Genomic DNA, 26,623 nt, shown 5'->3' with positions numbered 1-26,623 from the left:
ATGCGATTTATTAACGTATTTTTGGGTATACAACATGATTTATTGCATTTAGTTTAACTTATAAGTCTTTCTCACTATTTTCTTCATAATTTTCAAATACCATTTTGGTGTCAATTTTCTCGTTTACTTATAAAACGCTATTAATATCGTAACTCTTTATAATTATTTTACTATACGCTTGTGCTCTCATGTCTTTGAATTTCGTTTGGCAGACGTTCTGAAGATGGGGTACTCCTGAAACGCGTCAGATACAATAGTCGCTGAACAACAAGTGATTTACTTGTTTCAAGGGCCGCATCGTGCAGAGGTATAAGAAGTGACCTCCATTTACATTACTGTCGCAGTCGTTCTACGCGACTTCATGTCGCAACTTCACGTAATGCGACAATACTCTGATGAAAAACCACTGCGGTTTCCATCTGTCCAGCTTTCCTGCTTCTGGCATTAAAAATTCACTGCGGTCGGCAACAGTCCAAACTTCCTGGTTCTAGCTTAATATTTCTGGACGTCCTGGTTAGAAGAAAAGCCAACAAATCGCTAGGTTTCAGTGTGTAACCCAAACCGACCCACACAGAGTTATATCTGCAGGTCAGAGGCTGTCATCACCCAGCAAAGTGCGGTAGTGTGTGACGCTCCGTGCTACATAGAGGGAAAGCGGTCTCAGATTCCGACACCTTGCCAGGTAAGGTTTTTCTGATATATATGTAGGGTGAATCAGCTACCCCTATGGACTACGAGTTAAGGAACCCGCATTGTTATATTTGACCTTTAGAAACCACTCGTGACATTTTGATATTCTCTCCCTCCCTACGTACAAGCTACTAGTCCCACTGAAAAATTGAGCAGGACCTTTTTGTAGGAGTGCGGTTAAATTTTATACTGGGATATGTTTTCGCTGGAGGCCGTAATTTCCGAATTAAACAAGGATAACGAACAAAAGTGACCTTCGAACGCCTCCACACTCAGCCCTCACAAGTCAATATTTCTAATGTTATCCATGGCACTCCCTACCACTGTACTAAAATCTCAGGCTTCAAAGAACTATTCCCGATATTTCATCTTTTTCGGTCGCTATAGATTACGCACTTACGCCAACAGCATAATCGGCCATTTCTTTGACACAATTTAAATGTGCCAGTGAGGGTAACGAAACATCCGAGTTTTGTAAACGTCACACTGAAACTAATAACGTTGGTAGTTAGATCATTCAGAAGCACAATACTTTCTTAGACGGAACGCCTGACGAACACAATGATGTAATTTTTCTTGAATAACTCGAGGACTACGTGCTATAGCAAAAACGGATCCCAGTATACATTTTAACTACATCAAATTTCCGATAAATAGGTCCTGTTCATTTTTTCTATAGGACTAACGGTTCACGCTCAGCGACCGAGAGAACATGAAAATCTCGCGCGTGATTTCTGAAGGCTGTATACAACATTTCAGACTGTATAAAGCAACATTGGTAGGGTCAGCTGAATGACTCAGTCTACGCAATGTATTCCGATCAAAGCGAGTTCGATATAGGGAGGTAAATGGAGAGTTGGTGGCGGCCACTGCAGCGGCCTTCTTGCCGTTTTTCGGTGGCATGTTTTCAAGAATAGGAATAATCCTCAAGAAATACCACCGTAAGTGAGTTATTCGTCCATTGACAGAACTGAAGACTTGGTTGTGTTCCTCCCAAGACGGTCTTGTCCTTAGGAAACAATGCGCATACAAAATCCCAGGCCAGTGTGGGAATCTCAGATCCGGCAGACATATGGTACCGTTTAAGAATGTTGTGTTGGTTACCAGCGACACACTCGCCTGCTAACTCAGCGGTAGCAAAGGAATGCCTTCAGCTCCAGGCCGGGGGGAAGGGGGAGGGGGGGGGGGAATCGCGAACGCTAATTTCGTCCAAACTGTGACTGCTTCACCGCACACGCAGGGTGACAATTGCTAAAATATATGAGAAAAAAAGTAAATTAGGTACAATCTGCGGCGTGCACACACTTTATTCAACGTGTGACTGTCACCACAGATATTCGGATTCAGCCTATGATATGTTCGAAGTGCCTCCAGTCATTGGCGGTGATCTGGCAGAGATGAATAGCGCAATTCTGCATGACCACTTGAAGCCTCGAAACATCGATAATGTGAAATGGAACATCATGGGTATGTGCCTGAAACATTATTCTACACTACTGGCCATTAAAATTGCTACACTACGAAGATGACGTGCTACAGTCGCGAAATTTAACCGATATGAAGAAGATACTGTGATATGCAAATGATTAGCTTTTTAGAGCATTCACACAAGGTTGACGCCGGTGGCGACACCTACAACGTGCGGACACGAGGAAAGTTTCCAACCGATTTCTCATACACAAACAGCAGTTGACCGGCGTTGCCTGGTTGTTGTGATGCCTCGTGTAAGGAGGAGAAATGCGTACCGTCACGTTTCCGACTTTGAGAAAGGTCGGATTGTAGCCTATCGCGATTGCGGTTTATCGTATCGTGACATTGCTGCTCGTGTTGGTCGAGATCCAATGACTGTTAGCAGAATAAGGAATCGGTGGGTTCAGGAGGGTAATACGGAACGCCGTGCCGGATCCCAACGGCCTCGTATCACTGGCAGTCGAGATGACAGGCATCTTATCCGCATGGCTGCAACGGATCGTGCAGCTATGTCTCGATCCCTGAGTCAACAGATGGGGATGTTTGCAAGACAACAACCATCTGCAAGAACAGTTCGACGACGTTTGCAGCAGCATGAACTATCAGCTCGGAGACCGTGCTGCGGTTATCCTTGATGCTGCATAACAGACAGGAGCGCCTGCGATGGTGTACTCAACGACGAACCTAGGTGCACGAATGGCAAAACGTCATTTTTTTCGGATGAATCCAGGTTCTGTTTACAGCATCATGATGGTCGCATCCGTGTTTGGCGACATCGCGGTGAACGCACATTGGAAGTGTGCATTCGTCATCGCCATACTGGCGTATAACCCGGCGTGATGGTTTCGAGTGCCATTGGTTACATGTCTCGGTCACCTCTTGTTCACATTGACGGCACTTTGAACAGTGGACGTTACATTTCAGAAGTGTTACGACCCATGGCTCTGCCCTTCATTCGATACATGCTGAACCCTACATTTCAGCAGGATAATGCTAATCGCATGTTGTAGGTCCTGTGCGGCCTTTCTGGATACATAAATTGTTCGACTGCATTCCTGCCCAGCACGTTCTCCAGATCTCCCACCAATTGAAAACGCCTGATCAATGGTGGCCGAGCAAGTGGCTCGTCACAATACGCCAGTCACTACTCTTGATGAACTGTGGTATTGTGTTGAAGCTGCATGGGCAGCTGTACCTGTACATACCATCCAAGCAGGTAGAAGCCCCACTGTCAAATGGCTGTTCCTGGATTATTAACGAAGCACCATTCATCAAGGCGTCTCTTACAGTACACTAACAAAGAACGTCTGGTAGAAATACCTGATCATAGATTTGCTACCAGAAGCAACCAACACAAAACATCATTGCTGGCACTTATACACTTGTTACGTGCAATTGCTGTAACTCGGCTTTCAGACGTAGCCAGGGTGCTGAGAAGTAAAACTAGAATAAAAATTCCCACCACCCTCTGGTGGACTCATTAGAACGAAAGCACCGGTACACATCTTAGCTCTCTAGACAAGCTTGAAGTAGCACGGTGGCGGCAGGGTACCAGAGTAAGAATAACTGATAAGACTCCCACAACAGTCAGTGACGACATCACAGATTCATTACAGAGTCCACAAGAGTCGGCCCTACAGAATTTCAAAACCTCTGTCTAATGGACTGATTAATTTTCATCTCCTTAATTTCATTAATTTTCACATCCTTTTACCGGGGTTAAGAATCTTCATAGAAAAACATGACATTGTTTTTGTTGCTGTTGTGGTCTTCAGTCCTCAGACTGCTTTGATACAACCCTCCATGCTATTCCATCCTGTGCAAGCTTCTTCATCTCCCAGTACTTACTGCAACCTACATCCTTCTGAATCTGCTTAGTGTATTCATCTCTTGGTCTCCCTCGACGATTTTTACCCTCCACGCTGTCCTCAAGTGCTAAATTTGTGATCCCCTGATGTCTTAGAACATGTCCTACCAACAGGTCCTTTCTTCTTGTCAAGTTGTGGCACAAAGTCCTCTTCTCCCTAATCCTACTCAATACCCATCTAATCTTTTGTATACTTCTGTAGCACCACATTTCGAAAGCTTCTATTCTCTTCTTGTCCAAACTATTTATCGTCCATGTTTCACTTCCATATATGGCTACACTCCATACAAATACTTACAGAAACGACTTCCTGACACTTAAATCTATACTCGATGTTAACAAATTTCTCTTCTTCAGAAACGCTTTCCTTGCCATTGCCTGTCTACATTTTATATCCTCTCTACCTCGACCATCATCAGTTATTTTGCTCCCCAAATAGCAAAACTCCTTTACTACTTTAAGTGTCTCACTTCCTAATCTAATTCCCTCAGCAACACCCGACTTAATTCGCCTACATTCCATTATCCTCGTTTTGCTTTTGTTGATGCTCATCTTATATCCTCCTCTCAAGACACTGTCCATTCCGTTCAATTTCTCGTCCAAGTCCTTTGCTGTCTCTGAGAGAATTACAATGTCATGGGCGAACCTCAAAGTTTTTATTTCTTCTCCATGGATTTTAATACCTACTCGAAATTTTTCTTTTGTTTCCTTTACTGCTTGCTCAATATACAGATTGAACAACATCGGGGAAAGGCTACAACCCTGTCTCACTTCCTTCCCAACCACTGCTTCCCTTTCGTGTCCCTCGACTCTTACAACTGCCATCTGGTTTCTGTACAAATTGTAAGTAGCCTTTCACTCCCTGTAGTTTACCCCTGCCAACTTTAGAATTTGAATGAGAGTATTCCAGTCAACATTGTCAAAAGCTTTCTCTAAGTCTACAAATGATAGAAACGTAGGTTTGCCTTTCCTTAATCTTAACATGACATTAGATGAAAATACACTCCTGGAAACTGAAATAAGAACACAGTGAATTCATTGTCCCAGGAAGGGGAAACTTTATTTGCACATTCCTGGGGTCAGATACATCACATGATCACACTGACAGAACCACAGGCACATAGACACAGGCAACAGAGCATGCACAATGTCGGCACTAGTACAGTGTATATTCACCTTTCGCAGCAATGCAGGCTGCTATTCTCCCATGGAGACGATCGTAGAGATGCTGGATGTAGTCCTGTGGAACGGCTTGCCATGCCATTTCCACCTGGCGCCTCAGTTGGGCCAGCGTTCGTGCTGGACGTGCAGACCGCGTGAGACGACGCTTCATCCAGCCCCAAACATGCTCAATGGGGGACAGATCCGGAGATCTTGCTGGCCAGGGTAGTTGACTTACACCTTCTAGAGCACATTGGGAGGCACGGGATACATGCGGACGTGCATTGTCCTGTTGGAACAGCAAGTTCCCTTGCCGGTCTAGGAATGGTAGAACGATGGGTTCGATGACGGTTTGGATGTACCGTGCACTATTCAGTGTCCCCTCGACGATCACCAGAGGTGTACGGCCAGTGTAGGAGATCGCTCCCCACACCATGATGCCGGGTGTTGGCCCTGTGTGCCTCGGTCGTATGCAGTCCTGATTGTGGCGCTCACCTGCACGGCGGCAAACACGCATATGACCATCATTGGCACCAAGGCAGAAGCGACTCTCACCGCTGAAGACGACACGTCTCCATTCGTCCCTCCATTCACGCCTGTCGCGACACCACTGGAGGCGGACTGCACGATGTTGGGGCGTGAGCGGAAGACGGCCTAACGGTGTGCGGGACCATAGCCCAGCTTCATGGAGACGGTTGCGAATGGTCCTCGCTGATACCCCAGGAGCAACAGTGTCCCTAATTTGCTGGAAAGTGGCGGTGCGGTCCCCTATGGCACTGCGTAGGATCCTACGGTCTTGGCGTGCATCCATGCGTCGCTGCGGTCCGGTCCCAGGTCGACGGGCACGTGCACCTTCCGCCGACCACTGGCGACAACATCGATGTACTGTGGAGACCTCACGCTCCACGTGTTGAGCAATTCGGCGGTACGTCCACCCGGCCTCCGGCATGTCCACTATACGCCCTCGCTCAAAGTCCGTCAACTGCACATACGGTTCACGTCCACGCTGTCGCCGCATGCTACAAGTGTTAAAGACTGCGATGGAGCTCCGTATGCCACGGCAAACTGGCTGACACTGACGGCGGCGGTGCACAAATGCTGCGCAGCTAGCGTCATTCGACAGCCAACACCGCGGTTCCTGGTGTGTCCGCTGTGCCGTGCGTGTGATCATTGCTTGTACAGCCCTCTCGCAGTGTCCGGAGCAAGTATGGTGGGTCTGACACACCGGCGTCAATGTGTTCTTTTTTCCATTTCCAGGAGTGTATTTGTTTTGGTGAACCTTTCAATCACCCTGTAATTAACAAACTATTTCCAGTTGTACCACTTCACAGTAGTAGCTGAATTCCATAAGCGTATCATGTGCCATGCTATGAGAAGCACGCCATGCAATGCTATTCTTTTAGGTCGTGTCCCATCTTATATTCCAGTTGACCTAAGAGACACCAATACATTGGGGACTCCATAAGAATCCGCTCCACGGAATTCCAAAATAGCGATGGCTTCTGCTCTTCACGATGTTTAATAGAACCCTTAAAGTGACAAGTGCCTCTAGCAAAGACCTCTGACATGCTATTACACAATTAACAGCCACTTTGGACACACTACAGCCAACTGCCCCGGTTACAAACAAAGAGCATCCCACGGCAAAACGCAAGAGCCCAAGTAGCCTCGAGCTCATTCCACCAGAAACTCTCTGCAGAGAACATTTCGACACAGCAGTTGAATTATCCAAGAAGACAGAAGGTGCAGCCAAATCGTCGCAAAAAAATTGATAAAAGTAAGCCGGACAGCTTAAAAAGATCTGTCAGACATTTCATTTCAGTGGGTAGATTATCAAGCTGAGCATTGCAACCCTTTGTCAAATTTGGATGCATTAGAGGCAATTACAGTTCACTTTTTCTTTTTGATATTGTACCTATACAGCGGTGGTAAGGCACTTATTTTCACAAATGTCGTATCATTCATCCAGTTAAATACGAGTAAATAGACCGGTAACAATAAGGAAGTTACACGATCAACTGTTCAGCTAAAGGTGTTAAGCGCTATGCAGTGTAATCAGTGCTGCCAGTCACCTCTCTTACGCATATGGCCATTAACTTCTAAAGTTTGGAAGGTAGGAGACGGATACTGGCAGAAGTAAAGCTGTGAGTACCGGACGTGAGTCGTGCTTCGGTAGCTCAGATGGTAGAGCACTTGCCCGCGAAAGGCAAAGGTCCCGAGTTCGAGTCTCGGTCGGGCACACAGTTTTAATCTGCCAGGAAGTTTCAACTTCTAAATGTGCTTCAAACATAGTTATGGAATGTGACCACCATCCTTTTTTTTTTTTTACAGAACAACTTCTCTGTAGGCAAGCCAAAGACTGTTGCAGAGATGATAGTTTCAAACCAGTGGTATGGAATGTGACAATCATCCTTTTTTTACAGAACAACGTCTCTGTCAGCAAGCCAAAGACTGTTGCAGAGATGATAGTTTCAAACCAGTGGTGTTGTGGGTGCTCGCTCAGGATGGCCACCATAATCATTGCCGTCTTGTGTATGGTGAGTACAAGAGGAGAAAAAAGGATTGGCCGTAATTAAGGTTTGGCACCTTTCTTGCATTGACAGATTTACCTGGGGGTCTGTACATCACTAATGATCACTTCTCCAACTTCACCCTCTATTTTTAAAAAGTCATCAGGCTTTCCAATGGTTTAATTCTGATCCACTTCTTTCTGTCTTGTGCTATCATTTTCATCCCTGCCTAGTTACTACACCAGTATACTCATAACCTATCTTGCATGAACTAACCTTGGTCTACGCACCTAATATTTTCCCCCGTACTACTCTCCCCAGCGCACGGTAAACTATTCCTACATTCCATAACTGATCATTGCTGATATCACATTCACCTGTCCCTTCTTCTACACTACAGGGTTAGTCACAGCCACCGAGAATAACTAAGTATCATAGGAGCTGAAAAGTTTGTGGGAAAAAAAGTTACATGTGACAACGGGGGCCTAAATATGACGCTGGTTTTGGTTGCTAGGTGGGGTTGCTTGAGAGATATGGTCAACTTTTTTTAAAATCTGATGCAATAGTTTGGTACTTATTTTCTGATAGAGGCTATCGAGATGAATCCAATGATGCGCAACAGTAAGGTCTTTGAAGGCAACGAAGATTACAAAGGTGGCATGAACGTCCATTTACAGAAGGTGTTCGAAGTGATGAGCACTGGTATCAATGCAGTGCTGCATCTTATCATCTTGGATTGAGTGGTATTCCTTAACAATTCAACACTTGTCGAAGTACATACTCTGACAATTGTCTCTAGCATCTCTTCATCTGTAGTTGGAACGTCTTTATAAACAATGTCTTTTACGAATCACCACAAGATAAAATCCAGAGACGTCATGTCTGGCGTACGAGCTAACCACGACACATCTCCTCCGCATCCAGTCCAACGATTTGGGAATTGTCTCTGCACCTCATTGCTAGCCATCAGCGAAAAATGGGCCGGTCACGCATCGAGTTGATACCACATTCTGTTCCTTGTTCCTAAAGGTATTTCTTCCAATCACAGAACTAATGTTTCTTGCAGGAATGTGGTGTACTTCCTACCATTAAGATTTCCTTCGATGGAATCCCCATAACTCTGTCGTCCAGAATCCCATACCATACACGTACCGACCACGGTTTTTGGTGTGCAACTTGCCTCAGTCCACATGGATTTTCAGTTGCCCAGTAATGCGTGTTATGCAAATTAACATTTCCATGATTCGTGAATGTAGCTTCGCAGTAAGTAAAATCAAATTAATAAACGTGTCACCCCAGTCAGCGGCTACATGGGTAGCGGAGTACGTGTGGAGAGCACATGTGGGTTTTTTAGGTTAGAGAATTCCTCCTTAGGCCCGACAAAACGCCTCCTGAGATGCGACAATGTAGCAGTAGGCAAAACGCAACAGGGAATGACAATATTAATATAGTAATAGTAAACTGCAGGAGCGTCTATAGAAAGGTCCCAGAACTGCTCTCATTAATAAACGGTCACAATGCCCACATAGTACTAGGGACAGAAAGTTGGCTGAAACCAGATGTAAAAACTAATGAAATTCTGAACTCAGATTGGAATGTATACGGCAGAGACAGGCTGGACAGTGAAGGAGGAAGCGTGTTTATAGCGATAAGAAGTGCAAAAGTATCGAAGGAAATTGACGGAGTTCCAAAATGTGAAATAATTTGGGTGAAGGTGACGGTTAAAGCACCCTCAGATGTCTCTATAGGCCCCCCTGGCTCAGCAGCTTTTGTGACTGAGCATCTCAAGGAAAATTTGGAAAACAATTTCGAGTAGATTTCCCGACCATGTTATAGTTTTAGGTGGAGATTTTAATTTACCAGATATAGACTGGGAGACTCAAACGTTTATAACGGGCGGCAGGGACAAGAAATTCAGTGTAAATTTTTTAAGTGCATTATCTGAAAACTACCTTGAGCAGTTAAATAGAGAACCGACTCGCAGCGATAACATATTAGACCTTCTGCTGACAAACAGACCCAAACTATTAGAAACAGTTAACGCACAACAGGGATCAGCGATCATAAAGCCGCTACAGCATCGGTGATTTCAGCCATAAATAGAAATATTAAAAAAGTTAGGAAGATTTTTCTGTTTAGCCAAAGTGACAAAAAGCAGATTTCAGAGTACCTGACAGCTCAACACAAAATTTTTGTCTCAAGTACAGATAGTGTTGAAGATCAGTGGACAAAGTTCAAAACTATCGTACAATATACATTAGAGGAGTATGTGCCAAGCAAGATCGTAAGAGATGGAAAAGAGCCACCGTGGAATTATAAAACTGCTACGGAAGCAAATGGAACTTCACAGCAAACATAAACATAGCCAAAGCCTTGCAGACAAACAAAAATTACACGAAGCGAAATGTAGTGTGAGGAGGGCTATGGAGAGGTGTTCAACGAATTCGAAAGTAAAGTTCTATGCACTAACTTGGCAGAAACTCCTAAGAAATTTTGGTCTTACGTCAAAGCGGTAGGTGGATTAAAACAAAATATCCAGACAGTCTGTGACCAAATGAAATAGAGAATGACAGACTAAAGGCCGAAAAACTAAATTTATTTTTCCAAAGCTGTTTCACAGAGGAAGACTGCACTGTAGTTTCTTCTCTAGATTATCGCACAGATGACAAAATGGTAGATATCGAAATAGATTACAAAGGGACAGAAAAACAATTGAAATCGCTGAAAAGAGGCCGCTGGACCTGATGGGATACCAGTTCGATTTTACACAGAGTACGCGAAGGAACTTGCCCTCTTCTTGCAGCGGTGTACCGTAGGTCTCTAGAAGAGCATAGCGTTCCAAAAGATTGGAAAAGGGCACAGGTCATCCCCGTTTTCAAAAAGGGACGTCGAACAGATGTACATAACTATAGACGTATATTCCTAACGTCGATCAGTTGTAGAATTTTGGAACCCATAATATGTTGGATTTTAATGACTTTTCTGCATACTAGAAATCTACTCTGTAGGAATCAGCATGGGTTTCGAAAAAGACGATCGTGAGAAACCCAGCTCTTGCTACTCGTCCATGAGACTCAGAGGGCCATAGAAAAGGGTTCTCAGGTACATGCCGTGTTTCTTGACTTCCGCAAGGCGTTTGATACAGTTCCCCACAGTCATTTAATGAACAAAGTAAGAGAATATGGACTATCAGAGCAATTGCGTGATTGGATAAGAAGAGTTCCTAGACAACAGAACACAGCACGTCATTCTCAATGGAGAGAAGTCTTCCGAAGTAAGAGTGATTTCAGGTGTGCCCCAGAGGAGTGCCGTAGGACCGTTGCTATTCACACTATACATAAATGACCTTATCGATGACATCGGAAGTTCACTGAGGCTTTTTGCGGTGATGCTGTAGTATATCGAGAGGTTGTAACAATGGAAAATTGTACTGAAATGCAGGAGGATCTGCAACGAATTGACGCATGGTGCAGGGAATGGCAATTGAATCTCAATGTAGACAAGTGCAATGTGCTGCGAATACATAGAAAGAAAGATCCTTTATCATTTAGCTACATATAGCAGGTCAGCAACTGGAAGCAGTTAATTCCATAAATTATCTGAGAGTAGCCGTTAGGAATGATTTAGAATGGAATGACCATATAAATCAATCGACGGTACAGCAGATGCCAGACTGAGATTTATTGAAAGAATTCTAAGGAAATGCAGTTAGAAAACAAAGGAAGTAGGTAACAGTACACTTGCTCACCCACTGCTTGAACACTGCTGACCGGTGTGGGATCCGTACCAGATAGGGTTCGTAGAAGAGATAGAGAAGATGCAACGGAGAGCAACGCGCTTTGTTACAGGATCATTTAGTAATCGTGGAAGCGTTACGGAGATGATAAACTCCAGTGGAAGGCTCTCAAAGAGAGACGCTCAGTAGCTCGGTACGGGCTTTTGTTGAAGTTTCGTGAACATACCTTCACCGAGGAGTGAAGCAGTATATTGCTCCCTCCTACGCATATCTCGAGAAGCGCTCGTGAGGATAAAATCAGAGAGATTAGAGACCACATAGAGGCATACCGACAATCTTCCTTTCCACGAACAATACGAGACTGAAATACAAGGGAGAACCTATAGAGGTACTCAAGGTACCCTCCGCCACATACCGTCAGGTGGCTTGCGGAGTATGGATGTAGATGGACAGCTAAATGCTCCTATAAAGGTGTCATTTTGACGTATTGGATCACAGAACCCTAAAAATTCTACTGCGTAATGGTTGCCTACAATAGCGCCAACACTGAGGCACTGCCATAGAAACCTAAACTAAATCGAATTCTGTGATTGGTTGTAGAAGGTGTGCAAAGTTATCACTGAGCCTACCTTAACTATCAGGTATTTTCTTTCGCTGTGTGTACTGTAACTTCTCCATCACGTAAATAATGAGAGCTATCAAACTAAAGCCAACGGCCTTGGCGCAGTGGTAACACCGGTTCCCTTCACATCACCGAAGTCAAGCGCATTCGGGCTTGGATAGCACTTGTATGGGTGACCATACGGTCTGCCGAGCGCTGTTGGCAAATGGCGTTCACTCAGCCCTTGTGATGCAAACAGAGAAGTAGCCGCTCCGGTCTCGGAAACTGACATACGGCCAGGAGAGTGGTGTGCCGATGACAATGTTCCTCCAAGTCCGCATCCAGTGAGGCCTATGAGATGAGGATGACGCAGCGGCCGGTCAGTACAGTTGGGCCTTCATGGCCTGTTCGAAAGTATTTTAGTTTAGTTAGGAAATTAATGCTACCCAGTATATCACAGAAATACGAATTACGATATTATCGCACCAAAGGAAACAGTCGATCCAGGGAATGTTGATTTTCATAGTCATTAAGCCCATTGACTGATATGCAAACGTACATCAAATGACTATAGATTTTTGTCTGTGATGACCATCTTTAGATCTGCACAACTGTGTCAATAGTCTCATCAGTAAGTGTTCTTCGACATGCTCGTTCTCGTATTATACACACATCAAAAAGTTTTGCAACACCTCGGTTACGAGAGTTCCGGAACTTGTACAGAAAATTGGAATAGAAATCGTCATAAGCATCATTTTTGTTGTTCATGGAAACCACACATTGAATGTTGTACCACCATACAGCGAGACTTACAGAGGTGGTGGTCGAGATTGCTGTACACACTGGTACCTCTCATACCCAGTAGCACGACCTCTTGCATTGATGCATGCCTGTATTCGTCGAGCCATACTCTGCTCAAGTTCATCAAGACACTGTTGGTCCAGGTTGCCCCATGCCTCAACGGCGATTCGGCGTAGATCCCTCAGAGGCGTTGGTGGGTCACGTCGCCCATAAACAGCCCTTTTCAATCTATCCCAGGCATGTTCGATAGGGTTCATGTCTGGAGAATATGCTGGCCACTCTAGTCGAGTGATATCGTTATCCTGAAGGAAGTCATCAATAAATGTGTACGATGGTGGTGTGAATTATCGTCCATGAAGAAGAATGCCTCCCCAACATGCTGCCGATATGGTTGCACTATCGGTCGGAGGATGACATTCACGTGGCGTACAGCCGTTACGGCGCCTTCCATGACCACCAGTGGCGTAGGTCGGCCCCACATAATGCCACCCCAAAACAGCAGGGGACCTCCACCCTGCTGTACTCGCTGGACAGTGTGTCTAAGGCGTTCAGCCAGACCGGGTTGCCTCCAAACACGTCTCCGACGACTGTCTGGTTTAAGGCATATGCGACATTCATCGGTGAAGGTAACTTGACGCCAATCGTGACGGTTCATTCGGCATGTTGTTAAGCCTATCTGTACCGCTCTGCAGGGTGACGTGGGTGGAAAGATGGACCTCGCCATGGACGTCAGGAATGAAGTTGAGCATCATGCAGCCTATTGCGCACAGTTTGAGTCGTAACATGACGATCTGTGACTGCACGAAAAGCATTATTCAATATGGTGGCGTGGCCATAATCCGTAGGTAGCGGTCGTCAACTGCAGTAGTAGCCCTTGGGCGGCCTGAGGGAGGCATATCATCGACAGTTACTGTCTCACTATATCTCCATGTCCGAACAACATCGCTCTGGTTCACTCCAAGACGCCTGGACACTTCCCTTGTTGAGAGCCCTTCCTGGCACAAAGTAACAATGCGGACCTGATAGAACCGAGGTATTGACCGTCTACGCATGGTTGAACTCCAACACGAGCCGTGTAGCTCCTTCCTCGTGGAATAACTGGAACTGATCGGCTGTCGCCCCCCCCCCCCCCCCCCCGCCCCGTGTAATAGGCGCTGCTTGTAGTTATTATATGTAGGCGTGTTGGCTGCATTCCTCACCTGTTTTTAATTAAATCACCGTTTTGGGATATGTTTCTTTCTTTAATTAATGGGCATAAGTCATTAAAGCCAATGTCATAGAAAGCTATCTATTAGTAAATACTGGAATTTTAGGAATTTTAGTTACAAAGCTACAGATAGATGTTACCTCCATACGTTAAAACATTGCACAGAAATCTGGCTAGTATCTTAATGGCATCGATGCGTATAAGGCGCGAATGGCGTCCTGTAGTGCAGCCGTCCACACTGCGAGAGCCGAGGGGAACCCAGACTGGTTCTGCGGTCCTGCAATGCCATTCGGTTGAGATGTCGATCTTCTCTGCGGTGGGGATGGGGGGGGGGGGGGGGAGATGTGCAGGTTGGTGGGATCTGACACGACCCTTCTCGTCGCCTAATACGGCATTCTGTCAATCATCGTGCACACATCCGTTGCTCTGCCAAAACACTTTATCTCGCAAGAGCACCAATTTATCCTGATGGGTGCATCATATTCCCTCGTGGCAATAATGCGCCCTCTTTCAAACTCACTGATTAGACGTGACAGTTCGCGAGGCATCCTGCACGTCTGTTCAAGTTACACTGATCCACTACGTTCGGTTTATAGCGACAAAACGAGCCGCAGGCACATTTTGCAACTAGGTGGTGTTGCTCCGCGATGTCGATGTTGACCTTAGACCCCCTGGCCGACATGCCTGAAATGCTAATCGTGTCTGCGTACTAGAGTATGTGTCCTGTCTCTAATCGTTCCAGGTGTTCTATTTCTTTTCTGTACATGAATGTATGTTGTTGTTGTTGTGGTCTTCAGTTCAGAGACTGGTTTGAACCAGCTCTCCATGCTACTCTATCCTGTGCAAGCTTCTTCATCTCCCAGTACCTACTGCAGCCTACATCCTTCTGAATCTACTTAGTGTATTCATCTCTTGGCCTCCCTCTACGATTTTTACCCTCCACGCTGCCATCCAGTAGTAAATTGGTGATCTCTTGATTCCTCAGAATATGTCCTACCAACCGAGCCCTTCTTCTAGTCAAGTTGTGCCACAAACTCCTCTTCTCCCCAATTCTATTCAATACCTCCTTGTTAGTTATGTGATCTACCCATCTTATCTTCAGCATTCTTCTGTAGCACCACATTTCGAAGGCTTCTATTCTCTTCTTGTCCAAACTATTTATCGTCCACATTTCACTTCTATACATGGCTACACTCCATACAAATACTTTCAGAAACGCGGTCCTGACACTTAAATCTATACTCGATGTTAACAAATTTCTCTGCTTCAGAAACACTTTCCTTGCCATTGCCAGTCTACATTTTATATCCTCTCTACTTCGACCATCATCAGTTATTTGGTCCCCAAATAGCAAAACTCATCACCCGATTTAATTCGACTACATTCCATTATCCTCGTTTCACTTTTGTTGTTGTTCATCTTATACCGTCCTTTCAAGACACTGTCCATTCCGTGCAGCTGCTCTTCCAGGTCCTTTGCTGTGTCTGACAGAAGTATGTCACCGGCGAACCTTAAAGTTTTTATTTCTTCCCCACGGATTTTAATACCTACCACGACTTTTTTTTGTTTCCTTTACTGCTTACAGATTGAATAACATCGGGGAGAGGCTTCAACCCTGTCTCACTCCCTTCCCAACCATTTCATGCCCGTCTACTATTATAACTGTATGTCATTGTAATATAGCAAGCATAACCAGGAACCAGTTGAATGGAGATGTATCTTCCTCTTTTTTTTCAGGTTTGGTGCCTTTTTCAATTAGCAATAATAGCGTACAGTTTGCACAACTCCCTTCAGTACTTCAACGGTGATGTAAACAGGGAAACGTCAGGTAAGAATGAGTGCTTAACACTTCTTTTAATGTGAAAAAACCAATTTTTCCAAAAAAGACCATGAAAACTAGTCAATGTTTACTTTATCTAGCAGTTAAAATTTATCAAGGTTTTGAAAAGATAAATCTAACTAAAATTACTTGTTATTACAACATTTTTAAAAGCTTACATTCGCGTAGTGTTAGTCACGATAGGAAGGAAGAAGGAAGATTGGATTTAACATCCCGTCAACATCGAGGTCATTAGAGACGGAGCACAAGCAGAGATTATGTCGAGGAAGGGAAGAAAGACGGCCGTGCTGTTTCAAGGAAACCATCCCGGAGTTTGCCTGAAGCGATTTAGGGAAATCACGGAAAACCTAAATCTGGATGGCCACGAACGGGTTTCAACGCCGTTCCCCCGAATGCGAATCCAATGTGCTAACCACTGCACCACCTCGATCACTGTACCCAGTCTTACTCACCTTGTGAAGTAAGGTGAGTAGGATGGCGGTTAAGACAGCACAACTTTCAATCTTGAACAGTGATCACTGTTAGAAGACACAACTGTGGGGCTAGTCCCGGAGGAGGTTCGAGTCCTCCCTCGGGCATGGGTGTGTGTGTTTGTCCTTACGATAATTTAGGTTAAGTAGTGTGTAAGCTTAGGTTGGTTGGTTGTTTTGGGGGGAACAGCCCAAACACCGAGATCATTGGTGTCGGGGAGGACGGGGAAGGAAGTCAGCCGTGCCCTTTCAAGGGAACCATCCCGGCATTTGCCTGGAGCGATTTAGGGAAATCACGGAAAACCTAAATCAGGATTGGCGGACGCGGAATTGAACCGTCGTCCTTCCGAATGCGTGTCCAGTGTGCTAGCCACTGCGCCACCTCTCTCGGTGTAAGCTTAGGGACTGATGACCTTAGCAGTTAAGTGCGATAAGATTTCACACACATTTTAACATCTCAGAAGACACAGAGCTTGCACAATAACAATGTGCCACCTGCCATTGTCCAAAATGCACCCAACACTGCTCAAAGCTCTCACAGCAACCAGCGCGATAGCGTTCTTCTCTTTGTTTATTCAACTCGCTGTTGGTGTATCGGTTTCATCTGATAGCTTTTGAGCTCTTCTTGTCCTCTTCTACTTTGAGCTTTCTTTCCACAGATTTTCTCTTAATCGTCTTATGGTATCTTTTTCTGCTGAACAAAGAACTGTATTGCAACACCAGAAGCTGACAGTGTGTGTGCAATGAATGTCAGCTACAGGGTTTTAAAGTACTATTCTGATACCTGTCACTGATAGAGCGAGAAGAAGATTAGGAAAGGTTAGAAATTGTGTTTGAAGTTTCTCGAAAGTCGCTAAGTGCTCTCAGTGCCAAACAGTGGATGCTCCGCTCCGTTCTATGCAAAAGATAGTTTTTGCCGCATCTAAATGTTTAACATGTCACAGCTTCCGAAACATGTGTCATACAATGATACAATTTTGCTAGCACTTTTAGTGGTGTATGGGGTGCGACAAAAAAGTAAAGAGACTGATTTTCTTTGCAAGATGTGGCAACCCTGCAGGCTTGTGTAAGCACAACATCTTTGACCTTGGTCTATAAGCTGCTTCTAGTCCATTGGCACATCGATGCAGGTGCTCAGTCGTGAATTTTGTTGTAGTTAGTTAACACGTGTTTGTGTCTTTCGTCACAGAAATGGAACCGTGTAATATTGTGCAACGATATGCCATTTCTTTTTGCGTTAAATTGGGTTAAAACTCGGCAACTTACGATAAGCTTCAGAAGGCTTTTGGAGAGGAGGTTATGTCAAGAATTCAAATTATTCATTGGCATAAAATGTTTAGTGAATGCAGAACGAATGTTGAAGATGAAGACCACAGTGGACGACCATCAACCTGCTTGTGTGCTTCTTTGATTCCAAGGGAATTGTTCATAAAGAGTTTGTGCCTCCTTGACAAACAGTTAACTAATATTACTACAAAGAAATTTTAGAAAGACTTCGTAAAAGAGTTCTTCGTGTCTGTGCCAACATTGCTGATAATTGGATTCTGCATCACGATAATGCACCGTCCCATACTGCTCTGTCAGTACAGCAATTCTTAACCTCAAAACAAATTTCAGTACTACCACAGCCACCTGATTCACCTGATATCGCTCCATGCGACTTTTTTCTATTTCCAAGAGTAAAAATGACGGTCAAGGGACATCATTTTCAAACACAAGATGTCCAAAAAGCTGTAACAAGGGTCTTGGAGGATATTATAGAAGATGAATTCCAGAAATGTTTACCGAGCGAGGTGGCGCAGTGGTTAGCACACTGGACTCGCATTCGGGAGGACGACGGTTCAATCCCGTCTCCTGCCATCCTGATTTAGGTTTTCCGTGGTTTCCCTAAATCGCTTCAGGCAAATGCCGGGATGGTTCCTTTGAAAGGGCACGGCCGATTTCCTTCCCAATCCTTTCCTAACCCGAGCTTGCGCTCCGTCTCTAATGACCACGTTGTCGACGGGACGTTAAACACTAACCACCACCACCACCACCAGAAATGTTACCATCAATGGCAGAAGCGCTGAAAAAAGTGTGTGCAATCAGAAGGGAAGTACTCTGAAGGAGACAGCACTAAACTTCAATAAAACGGTAAGCAACATTTTTTTCACATCAGTCTCATTATTGTCGCACCTCGTAAGTGCATACTGTCTGCAAAATGTGTTGCGAATAGAGTTAGAAGTGAAGAAATAATAAATTAAGCATAATGCCTGATCCACCAGTTTTACTGCCTGAACAGCGAAAATATAGTAAGCGGCAAAACTTTATTCTATCATTTTGTGGTGGTTGTCAGAAGGTGGGTAAAAGTCGGAAATTATGTATGAGGTTTGTGGAAAGTGGATAAATGCTCTCATTTTCAAATAATGGACGAATATTATGGTGGGTTTCCAGAATGAGATTTTCACTCTGCAGCGGAGTGTGCGGTGATATGAAACATCTTGGCAGATTAAAACTGTGTGCCGGACCGAGACTCGAACTCGGGACCTTTGCCTTTCGAGCGCAAGTGCTCTACCAACTGAGCTACCCAAGCACGACTCATGCCGCGTCCTCACAGCTTTCCTTCTGCCACGTGCCGAATTCGAGCCTCGGTCAGGCACACAGTTTTAATCTGCCAGGAAGTTTTATTATGGTGGGTATTTGCGCACGGCTAGTTACGCTGTCTTAAGATATACACTCTGTTTCTAACTGTAATACTTTGTCTTAGTGTGTAAAGCGTTTGACGTAAGAGCAAGCCTTTAGATAGACAATCTGCAACGCGGAACCACGAACCGGTTTAATCACTCAATAATATAGATTTGTCACAACAATTGCGTGTCTACCGAGATACTCCGTATGACAGTATCTTGTTTAGTGGTTCACAGTGTCCACCGCCTTGCGGAAATATAGGAAGACAGAATCTACCTTTTCACCTTCGCGCACCATGAGGAAGCTCTTTCAGGCAACTACTAAACGAGATACCATCATGTGGAGTACCTTCGCTGATATGCTATTGACTCATTCCATTTTTTGACTAATAGATCACAGTTAACGTAAACACCGACGACACTCCTTAGGGGGTCCTACAGTACCGACCGACCGCCGTGTCATCCTCTGCCAATAGCGTCATTGGCTGTTGTGAGTTTTCGTGACGCGGAGCAGCAAACGGCATCATGAGGCAGAGTGTGCACCGATCCAGTTCTTCCAAGGAAAAAATCCCTGAAAGTAACGGAATCGAACACAGGTCTTCCATGTGACAGTCAGCCATGCTGACAGCTACAGAAATGGATAACAGATCGCAATACTTGCTTTTATTTAATATACAGTCACATTCTTTGACATTGTCATAAACTGTTTAGGCCCACAGGGACTACCTTCAGGCTATTGTAGACAGAAAGCGGTTATGATTGTGTCATAAAATGTGACTGTGTCTGAATTAAAATGAAGTTCGAAATATGTCTGTCACAGAACTCCTTCGACAGAATCTTTTTTTCACATCTCAGTGCGTTATGGCAGAGCCTAAAGGGTCACTGAATGTGCTCTACTGCAGCTCTGTACGTATTTGTAATCTTACGCAGTGACTAGCACGCTGTAGTGCTGTAAGCACCCTCCCTAGAAGGAAGTTGCAAGTAGTCAAATTCAGGAAGCGTGCTGACTGATTCACGTTACCAGTGTCCCTGGGAACCAGCTACGCAACGTCCATTTTTCTTTTTCCTTATTTTTTCTTGGCCACAATTAACCACTTGCGATCTCGCTACAACTTCATTTCGTCCTCTTTTTGTGGCTTTTTCTCTGTTTCGAATACTTCGTCGTATAGTTGCCATGCTGTTGCTTTTCTTCTTCCGTCCATGTTCTTCTGGCCTGCCTAGTTTCCCTTTTCTTTGGTCTTGAATCCCTTCCTAACTCCGTATCGCTTTCCGAAACGTCGCCATCTAACACCTGGTCTTCCGTTGTGCTCGATCTCTCAAGGTTCTTCCGATCTTGTTTAGTAAAAATCATGGTAGTCTTGTGGTTCCAGAGGTAATCAAATATTTGTACAGGTGCCCAAGAAATATCAACCTCTTTTTCTTCATCATTTCGCAGATCCTTTCCACACCCTGCTAAACTTCTTTGTGGCTCCAAAGTTTGCAGCCGCCATTGGTCAGGACTGTACGTGTGACTTTTCGTAGCATTCTCCTCCTTTCCAGGATCTCCAATTTCTCTAGCCTATAGTTCATCGAGATGCATCACTGCGTATTATCCCTTCCTTTCTATGGTTATTTATTATTATTATCATTATTATTAAATGAAACACAAGAAAGGGATTATATATATATATATATATATATATATATATATATATATATATATTTCAAATGAGCGCCAGGCTCCCTACAAATTATTTCAAATGCTTTCGGCGAAATGTAGTGCAGGCTAAGTCCACTGACCTAGAATAAATCGTATCTTTGAAAGTATGCATTTTTTGACGAAATAAAATTAGTGAAGCTTTGCACTTGACTTACAAAACGAGCTTCCCTTCTTTGTACTTTATTCAATGTCGTCCGTCTGTCCCACCTGATGCGGATCCCACACCGCACAACAATAGTCCAGAATAGGGCGGACAAGCGTGGTGTACACCTGCTGCACCTTCTAAGTGCTCTGCCAATGAATCGCAGTCTTTGGTTTGCTCTACATACAATTTTATCTACGTGATCGTTCCGATTTAGGTTATTCGTAATTGTAATCCTAGCTAAATTTACAGCCTTCAGATTTGTGAGACTTATCCCATAATCGAAATTTAGCTGATTTCTTTTAGTAGTCATGTGAATAACTTCACACTTTTCCTTATTCAGGGTCAATTGCCACTTTTCGCACCATACAGTTAGGTTGAAGTAGTACTAAGTTCTAGGGGACTGATGACATATCAAAATGGTCCAAATGGCCCTGAGCAGTATGGAACTTAACATCAGAGGTCATCAGTCCTCTAGAACTTGGAGCTACTTACACCTAACTAACCTAAGGACAACAGACACATCCATGCCCGAGGCAGTATTCCAACTTGCGACCGTAGCAGTCTCGCGGTTCCAGACTGTAGCACCTAGAACCTTTCGGCGTTTGAACCTTTGATTAGACTGTTACTCAAATCCGATGCTGTACGAAGAAAACACCTGATGAATCCAGAATAGTCCACTCAGTAGCATCGGGCAGTATACAGGTTCATATTTTTGACTGACAACATCACTACATCAGTATTTTCTTCATTTGCAGATTAATTAATATAGTTGTTACAGGTATTGTGTTTTTAGGTTGGTTTGCACTTCCAAGTACTCGTCGCACAAGCGAGCCATTAATTTTTATTCGAACGTGGACAGCAGGGCAGGTATTTAGTTGTGGACGCAAAACAGTCGGTCTATATGATGGTCTGCTCCAATTCGTGGTGCAGTTGAGACTGTGCAGAAAACATTAGCAACTAAATCATGTTATGTGTGATTGTTACATGCAGAGGAAAAAACCACTAACACAACACACTGATGTGGGCACATATTAAGATATCAATTATCACATTCTGTGTACCTATACTTCTAATACAACACAAAATGAATTTATGAGTGGAAATGCTAAGAAAAGATTTTTTTTAAAAAAACAACGAAAATAATTCTACGTATAGACGTTATCATCTTTGACAGTACCTTGGAGCTACACTTTAAAAAAGCAACAGAAACACTGACAACATACGGTTACACGCTGACATAGCCATAGTCCATTGTCCTGTATTAACAGTCACTGATCTGGGTGAAATAATGATAATGCTGAGCGCACACTTTGATTTTACACCATGCAAAAAAAGTCGTGAAAGTTAGTTGTTCTTATACAAGGAGTGCTCGAAAATATGGAATCAATAAAAACACAAAACCATCATGCCTAGTAAAGAAGAAAACTGTTGGTATTCAGAATAGCTTCCAGTCGTCCCGGAATGATTTTCAGAGGACTCTTATTGCATTCTCTTCCTGCAAAGCAGTGACAAGTTCAGGTAGCAATGATGGAGGTCTAGAGCGATCACAAACGCTTCTCTCCAAAGTAGACCGCAAAGGTTCAAAGATATTCAGATCTGGTCACTGAGGTGGCCAGACGAGATGCGAGAATTCATCCCAGTGCACAAAAAAAACAGTCCTGCTCATTGCGAGCTGTTTGAACAGGGGCGCTGTCATCTTGGATCGTACGCCGCACCGTGCCATGGACCTCATCAGCCAAAATTAACACATAATCTTTGGCAGTAAGGCGACCATGTAGAGTAATCGTGGGGCCCATGGAATACCACGACATAGCTGCAACAAATCATTATTGAAAACCCCGCCATGTTTCACTCGTGGGATGTAAACTCGGCCAGCAGGTGGAAACAGTGCGAAACAAAACTCTTCCTTCCATTGCTCTATAGTCCAGATTTTATGTGTTCGGCACCGCATTTTCCTGTTACGTGCATTTGTATTATTTATGAGTAATCCTGGAGTTCCAGCTCTTCCTGATATTCCTTACTTATGGAGGTCCCACCACATTCTGGTGCTGATAGTGGGTGCTGGCAGTGGGTGCTGACAGTGGGTGCTGACAGTGGGTGCTGACAGTGGGTGCTGGCAGTGGGTGCTGACAGTGGGTGCTGACAGTGGGTGCTGACAGTGAGTGCTGACAGTGGGTGCTGACAGTGAATGCTGACAGCTGTCGTCCTCTTATTTTTCTTCACAAACCTCTTCAATGACAGCTACCACGATCACTCAACACACACTTTCGACAGCGTTGTAACTTAGCGGTTGATATTTTTCCACTTTCCTTTTGTCTATAAATCTTCTACACGTATGTCTCTGAAATGCCAAACATTTCAGCTTCCTTGGTGGCAAGGGACCCCTATATGAACACCAACAATGTGCCACATTTCAATTCACTTAGACCCGATATAATGCCCTCACAGCTATACAGGAAACTGTTCTGACCACACTGACACTTGCAATGTGTTCAGGTCATCACACAGGTGCTATTCGTGGTCAAGTATAACAGCTTCGCTAACATTTGCTTTTGAAAGTATCATGGATAAAATTGTCTTTAAAAGCGAAAGTATCTAACCGAGAATTGTTTCCTTTTTAATTAGTGAAAATATCAAAGATAAAATTGTTCCAAATTAATTATTCAACAAACCTGCATCTGTAACTTGTTTCTGGCACTCCTCAATTTTGGTCAGAAATGAAACATGAATTTGAGTCAGCAGTGAAGTTTAAGAGAATAATGCTGTTTGTGCAATGACATTAAGATGGCAGTGAAAAATTAACTTTTGGCTATGATGTTTACTTAATGAAATTATATCTTGCCTTGAATAACGCTAGTTGTGCAATGGCATAAAATTATTTATTTGAAATAACTTTGCTCTGATAACTTCAGTTATACCATAATAGATTTGAAACCATGAACTGCATGTATATATTGCATAGAGGCCTCATTATCTTTATGTTCTTTCATTGGTAGGTAACTTTACTACTCATTGTCATATTCAACACAAGCAAAGGATGTGGATTATGATTCAGGTTGTTAGATTTGAACACAATGTTGATCTCTCTCTCATATATATAATTTTAAGTCATGCACAAAAACTACCATTTCCATAATTTTTGTAGCACAAATCACTCTTACAAAAAAATTTACAAAACTCTTACAGTGTCAAACCTTGGACATACAAATCGTAACTCTGATCATTATCCACCAAAAACCATTTTGAAGTCATTGTATAAATTCTCTCACTAACATGCTAAAGTTTGCTCAGTGTAAACTGCGTAGCGCAAATCCTACCTGAAAGCTGTCACCACACGTCTGCTTCCTCCGAGCATCTAGCTGCGACTCCCTGAGTTTTTTTACTGCCTGCGCCCAGCTCTCTTAACCATCAAACATCCTCCTACTCAAAGATAATATAGTCATTCCACCTTGCAGTTGTCAACTGTCGACTTTATTTTCTGGATCTACCCTGATCAGACCTTAGCACATACCTATCACTTTTATGTCCTGGCATGCATTTCTCGCGGTGTCCCCATATTTTCGTCCAGCCCCTGTTGTCCTTAAAACAACTGCATGGTACATGTAGTTACCACATTTCTGGACATGTGTTTATCAGAAAATGTATTTATCGGAACTGAAATATCTTGGAAGTTATGCTGAAATGACCAAACAGTGACGTAATCAATTATATTAAATCTTTTAATTCAGAAATAATAATATATTGCTATCATTTTTGGAATGCGCGTTAAAAGTTAGGGTGGCGGTAAGTTAGGAAATATAATGGGGAGGAAAAAATGCGACAGTCCCTTAAACGTGTCCGCAAACAGTACACTTAACTTTGCGATTGACTCTCGACTTGTGTGTGCGCGGCTTAACTCAATATTCTCGCTGCAGAAATGATGATACACTTAGGTTCTCCATGCTGCTCCAAAATCTCTATACAGTTTTTGAAATCAGGTTTGGCCTGGTAATTTTAAGTAAGAAAATCTTTTTGTACTTTTCAGAAACTATTTTACAAGACTGAGCGTGACGGTGTTCCAACAGACACCGAAATCTCACTCCTCCATCCTGCCCTGTCCTGCACTGCGCTGCCCACGCCAGCACAGCCGCTGCAGTACAGCGATACAGCAAGAATTAACACATTTCATAATATTCTTACATACTTCTAATTGCGATTCAGTTTTTGTTGATTTAATGAATATAGTGATAAAATAAACAAAATGTAGTTCAAATTTTCTCCAAGTTCATAATTTTATGAATCCATTAACATTATAATGTGTAATTGCGTAAAACTAATTACAGTAACACAGCTATAAAAATACTGTTCTTTCCTGAATATTTTAGCCGTTTAGGAAATTCCCAGCGGTACAAATGTATTTCTGCAACTCAAATGTATGTATACAGAGCTGAAAGTCGTTCACTGTGGATAGTTGCAATATGCGATATAGGTACCATAAACTGTGGTTCGCCGGCCGGAGTGGCTGTGCGGTTGTAGGCGCTACAGTCTGGAACCGGGCTGCCGCTACGGTCGCAGGTTCGAATCCTGCCTCGGGCATGGATGTCTGTGATGTTCTTAGGTTGGTTAGGTTTAATTAGTTCTAAGTTCTAGGCGACTGAGGACCTCAGAAGTTAAGTCGCATAGTGCTCAGAGCCAAAATGTGGTTCAAAGAGGTATCGGTAGATTTGTTTCGTCCACTCCCATTCAGCCATATTTCAGTCCCCTCCTTTCACCTCCTTTTCATGAGTATCGGACATACAATTTATGTACAAGTCTCTGCCCAGCATGAAAAAGCAGAAATAAGCAGAGTCTTACATCTTCTATAGCTTGAGATAAAGGTGTTTTTGCGATATGGCTCTGCGAGTCTCCTGACTATTTTAAAAGAGTTACTATCTATACACAAATGAAATGCTACTAGCTGCAACCCAGATTCAATAGAAATATTGTTTATGTACACCAGCAACTTAATAAATTGGTGTCACTGAGGTAACAGTTCCAATCATTAAAATGTTTCGTTAATATGTATTAGTGACTTCATTTATATTAACTGTTAAGTTCTCCTTGGTGCCTCTCAGAAGTCCTATTTTCCAAGTAGTCACCTGACCATGTCCATGGCTGGAAAATGGTCAGACTTCGCTATGAAGGGCCGCATTTGTCTTTAATGTGATTAGGTGCACCTCATCTCAGTTTTCATTGTGTGGCTTCTGAAATTTACACATTACTCGTATTACCAAACTGTCCAACAGAACAGAAAGCAAATTTTATAAGCAAATTTTTTCAACAGTTGAGGCTCAGGATAAAATACAGAAATTATTTGTAGAGCCAAGTGAATACAGTATCTGTCAAATCTTTTCGATAGAGCTACAATTTATAAGTATTCACACTACTATAAGGTCAGTTGACAATTTTTCCCGTAGTGGAGATGATGAGTGGTTCACCAAAGTGTGTGCGTCAAAGTTTCTCATAGTTTGGTACACCTGTTTACAACTAATCAAAATGTCAAAAGGATTAAGTACATGATTATATGCATATACAAATAAAATATTTGTAGGTGTGGAACTTCACATCTCATATAGCGTGTAACAAAAGGAAACATAGGTGTGAACATGGTAAGTTTTTCTGTCGGTATTGGTTAAATAATTATTGTCTAAGTAGTACGACTAATAACAACCTAGCAACACAGCTACTTATTGAATAACATAGTTGTGAAAATCCCGCGCCCGAGTTCCCGCCTTCGATTCC

The 26,623-nt window shown here is 43.5% G+C and overlaps 1 long non-coding RNA gene and 1 other non-coding gene across 2 annotated transcripts; both read left to right on the top strand.

Moving 5' to 3' along the window:
• The first annotated feature begins 561 nt into the window (after window positions 1–561).
• Window positions 562–15,860, top strand: LOC126292060 (uncharacterized). The gene is made up of 3 exons (XR_007551986.1): window positions 562–682; window positions 7,612–7,725; window positions 15,781–15,860. It is a non-coding gene; the product is annotated as an uncharacterized LOC126292060 (long non-coding RNA).
• A 2,280-nt stretch (window positions 15,861–18,140) lies between these two features.
• Trnaa-cgc (transfer RNA alanine (anticodon CGC)) lies at window positions 18,141–18,213 on the top strand. Its single transcript has one exon. It is a non-coding gene; the product is annotated as a tRNA-Ala (tRNA).
• Window positions 18,214–26,623: the final 8,410 nt, after the last annotated feature.

This window comes from Schistocerca gregaria, chromosome 9 (assembly GCF_023897955.1).
Source record: "Schistocerca gregaria isolate iqSchGreg1 chromosome 9, iqSchGreg1.2, whole genome shotgun sequence".
Lineage (NCBI taxonomy): Eukaryota > Metazoa > Arthropoda > Insecta > Orthoptera > Acrididae > Schistocerca > Schistocerca gregaria.
This window is presented reverse-complemented; position numbering and strand designations above follow the sequence as displayed.